We start from the raw sequence: 4,781 nt of genomic DNA on the forward strand, positions 1-4,781 counted from the left end.
TGCCCGGCCCCGCCTCGCCCGGGCTGTCCGCACCCTGCCCGGCCCCGCCTCGCCCGGGCTGTCCGCGCCGTGTCCGGCGCAGTTCCGTTGGCGGGATGCTGCTGCCTGCGGTCTCGGTCCGGACGTGTCGCACCCGGGCCGCAGGTCCGAGGCAGGTCGTGCCGGTACGGCGGCTGCCGATGAGCTCCCGCCGGCGCTGGGGCGCGAAGGGTTAGTCCCTTCCGTCAGGATGGGCAGAGCGGTACAGCGACCACCTCGAATGCTCAAAACCGTGAGCAGGGCTCAGACCTTTGAAAGAAGAGTTCGGGGGCAAAGGGGTATTGATTTACTTCATAGTCTAGTTTAGAATTTAGTTACTTAAATACAGAAATCCAGATTTTTAAATGCCTGGTGTTGAGTTGTTGCAGTACCCACAATAAAGCAGTTCTGAAGACTCCAAGGCTTGGCAGTGTCATTCACCTTCCTTCTCTCTCTTCCATCTCTTGGTGGTGAGCGGATCCCTTCTTGGTGGTTCCTCTTTCTGTTCAATTAAAAGCAAGTATAATTGTCTCCAGTGAAAAATCATGGGATTTCCTGGATTACACATGCATGAGGTACAAAAAGAATCTGAATTTTTCCTAGATGACAGTGCAAAGCTGACATGAGCTATCCGTTGCTGTACTGGCAGACCATGGTGTAGGCAGGAGTTCTTACTGTCAGGGGTGAGCAGAGAGGCCCTAAGTTTGGGCACAAATCCTTGTTGCTCACAGTTCTGGCCAGCCACAGCTCCAAAGCAGTTCAGTGCAGATGGCCTTAAGATGAGACAGAAGAGGTCCGCATTAGATGCTAGAAAAATTGTTTTCACAGTCAGAGTGGCCAGGCATTGGAACAGGTTGCGCAGGGAAGTGGTTGAGCCTCCACCCTTGGAGGTGTTCAAGAGGCATCTGGATCTGGTGCAGTGTGATGTGGTTTAGTGGTTTAGGAGTTACAGTGGTAGTGCTGGGTGGATGGTTGGACTGGATGACCTTGAAGGTCTCTTCCAGCCTTGGTGATCCTATGATTGTATGTGCAAAAGCTGAGCAACCCCAAGAGACTTCTACATGCTAAACAAGGGAGAGCCACCAAAAAGTAAACCTAAACCACTAAACCAAAAAGTAGAAGGTAGAAAAATCCATGTCTTCTCTGACAGAAAAGGAAGGACCACCCTGTGCCAATGCAGTTGGGTGGAAAAGAAACCCGGCTATTATAAAATGATACAAGTCAGCAAAAATGTGCAGAATTTCCTAAAACAGCGCTAGGTCCTGCCCCTGCAGTCCACAGGATTTCCACAGATGAGCTACAGTTTAGGATGGGCAGATAAATCAGCATCCTGTCCTCTTTTCTTGTTTCGTACGGTCTGAGACTGCAGTTGAAACCTCAGAAGATTCAGATAGTTGGCATTTTGGCAAGCATATGTGAATCTATGGTGTCACAGGACTCTGACAAAAGATAATCAGAAAAAAAAACCAAGGGAGGAAAGGGAGGAAAATACAAAATAATCATCTCTGCAGACAACTGCTGATGTTACTAGCTTATGGGGTTTTCTCAAAGTAAGATCTTAAATGGTGTACTAGCTCTCAACAAATAAATTAGGAGATGCAATAGGTCTTTTTCACATTAAATTGTGGTGACACCACTGACTATGAGCTTTATGAAATAAATCTTGTAAACAGGGAGAATTAGTATATCAAAAGGGTTTAATTTATTTCTGTGTGTTGTAACCTGCATAGCAGTAGTATTTCAGTTTGGTTTAGAGAATTGCACTGAACAGGTAAATATGTGAACAATGCAGTAAACATGCAAATAAATGCCAGCGTGCATTAAATTTTATCATGAAAGTGGAGGGAAAATGTGACAACAAAACATGAAGATGAAATATTTTCAGATATTTTCATACCAGCTGATAGAAGTACTTTCTGTTTTCAGGTGATTCAGTCTTAATATTCGCTGCTTATTTTTGACATGGTAGCTTTCCAGAGCTGCAGCCTTTCACTGCAGTGCAGAGATGCTCTTCCAGATGGCTTTCTGCCAAGGAGAAATGAAACAGGAGACATGCAAACTGGAGTGAAAGCTTAAAAAGAATATCCGAATGCAGAGACTAGAAGCTCTTGGGAAGACTTTACAATTAAAGCATTAATTCTGGTGATGTGATCCATTGAGTTATGGAATCATGGTTATTTCTGTTGCTTTCTAAGTGAATTGGAGCTGTCTGTGGTCACAATAGAATTGCAGTAGAAAAGGCTTGAGTCCTAGTGTGTGTGCACTGCATGAGACAGTGAAATGGGGGATTTCCAGCCTACTAAGTTCCTCCTTTTCCCTGTAAATTCACACTCTAGAACCACGTAATAAACCTGTACAGCAATTATGGTGTAAGCCTCTGCATTCATGCACTGCAGCAGTTGCTGGCATTCCCAAGAAAATCAAAAGCTGGCTGGGCTGAACACAGACATTAGAGCTCCTGACAAACATCACAGAAGGAGAGTGGAAAAAGCAGAGTAAAGGATTACCTCATACGGAAGGGCGAGTCACAGGTAAATGACCATTACAAAAATCGATTTAGAAAGCAAGATCAAAAGGATTTTCATAGTATCATGAGAACAGCCAGCTACAATATTTTGTTTCCTCAACCCTTTAGCCTGGAATGATTACTTCCGGGCCTTCCCAGCTGAAAATTTGAAATGAATAAAAGTACCTCAGGCAATCAGAGACCTGTGGAAGTACCCAGCTGGGGATAACGCCTTTAACAGTGGTGAAATACAGTATCATTTTGACTGTGGTATTTCTAAGAACCAGAGAAAAATAGGTGACTGCCTAAAGGACTTTGTTCAGGCCTTGATCTTTCCTGTGGTGAACACAGTAATCCCTACATGGAGCAGAAGAACCCAGCATTCATAATGCTTTTATGTACAAATGGAGCCTTATGGTGATTTATAGCGACACTCCCGGGATGTGTTGTAAGATAGAGAAATGGAGGGCTAAGGCCTTCAGTTTGACCAAACCACATGTATTTTTGCTTCTATTTGACCCCATGGGTGATTTATCAGAGTAGAACTCCTATTCCTCCCATTTTAGTCTTACAGATGTCGCAAGATACTATCTCTTGTGCAATTTGGAAAAACTGTATCTCTGATCAATATAAGGATATAAGAGCCGATGAAATTATCTGGTATATTCATCGTGTCAAGTGACCCAGGGCTTTGGAATTATGAGGGATATTTATCAGACTTTGAAAGGTACTAATAAGTACTTTTATAGCAATCTTTCTTTGAAGCCAAGGTGATTTTTAATAAATTAAATATTAAATACAAACTGGCCGGAATCCATGCCTCTTTGTTTCATCTTTCCACGTAACTAAAAACAGTTACAGTAATACAGCTGAAACGGTCAGGAAAAGCACAAGTATAAAAAAAAATCGAACATTAATAAGTTTTTTTTTTCAGACTAAACAGTGTAGGTTGCCAGTAGCCTTATTGAGCAGTGCAAAGAAATGATAATGCCACACTTTACACCGTAACTGTGCATACCTCTTTCACAACTTCTCCCAGTCAGTAAAGCCATGCAGTGGTTTCTACATTTCTCCAGAAAAAGGTGCAGAGAAGCTACATGATCCCGGTTTGTAGTGAAATAGTTTAATTGCTGTATTTCATGGTGCATTTTGTGCTATTGAGTAGGTTGCCAGTGTTCAGAGGAAGTATTATGCAAGTAAAGTTAATGCTTGAGAAGTTAATTTGGTCTGGCAATCACAGTCCTATCCGGCATGATCGAATATCTGACCTTTCTCGTTGTAGCATTCATACGGTGAACACTTTCGTGTGGTCAGTCTTCGACAAATTAAGGACGTACATGCCGTGCGTGGGATTTGAACGACCAGCCACTAAGCATCCCTCTTGTGTAGCAATTGTAGGTATTTGTAGTCTGTTTAACGTTCCTAACGTGGATACGCAAACTAGGATTTCACACTGCACACTGTAAATTCGTAACATACTCATATTTGCAGTGTTTCGGTATGTACAACCTTTTGTCTATAACGTTGCATAGCAGTTTCTTCCAAGCCAGGTACCATTTTTTTGCATTCTGTGATTTTGGTTCTATAACAGGTTTTTATATAAAATATACAAAATTCTCATCTATAAAATACAGAGAGATATAGAAATAAAAAAGAGAATTTGCAAAAGTAGATTTAAATTAGGCTATTCAAACTCACTATTTTTAGGCAAGAAATTGTATGCTGAAAGACAACGCTGTGACAGTTATGCGCAAGGCTTCTTCGATAATCGTTTAGTCATATAAACACGGGAAATTAACTGGATTTCACTCTCCTGTGATATCCAAGGAAGAACGTACCCGATGGTGGCTGTCCGGGGCACGCGGTGCTCTGTCCGTGCCGGATCCCGAGCACGGGGCTGGTTTGTGCCCGTGCGGAAAAGGGGATCAGGAGGGCACCGCAACGACACCTCCGGCCCGAATCTCCCCCGCCCCTCGGCCCGCGACGGGCGCCAGGTGAGAGGGCGCTGCGTTCAGCCTGGGGTGAGCTCCGCCGGCTGTGGCCGGACGGAAGACACGAGGCTCTTTGTCTCTCCTGGGCTCTSGTGGAGGGGCCGAGCGGGCGGCGCAGCTCCGAGCTCGCCACCGTTCCCGCTCCCAGGGGCAGTCGCGGTCCCGCTCCGCTCGGGGCCGGGGCCGGTTCCCCCCCCCGCGTCTCCCTGGTAACAGCGCGGGGCGGGCGCGCTGCGTGCGCCAATCGGCGCGCGGCAAGATGGCGG

General features: G+C 45.1%; 1 long non-coding RNA gene across 1 annotated transcript; it reads right to left on the minus strand.

Moving 5' to 3' along the window:
* Positions 1-420: 420 nt before the first annotated feature.
* LOC130585130 (uncharacterized) lies at positions 421-4,700 on the minus strand. Its single transcript, XR_008966560.1, has 3 exons — positions 4,363-4,700; positions 1,916-2,043; positions 421-520 (listed from the first exon to the last, which is right to left on the minus strand). It is a non-coding gene; the product is annotated as an uncharacterized LOC130585130 (long non-coding RNA).
* Between the last annotated feature and the right edge of the window lie 81 nt (positions 4,701-4,781).

Source organism: Malurus melanocephalus, unplaced genomic scaffold (genome assembly GCF_030028575.1).
Source record: "Malurus melanocephalus ecotype Western Australia unplaced genomic scaffold, MMel_1.1 scaffold_828, whole genome shotgun sequence".
NCBI classification, from domain to species: Eukaryota; Metazoa; Chordata; class Aves; order Passeriformes; family Maluridae; genus Malurus; species Malurus melanocephalus.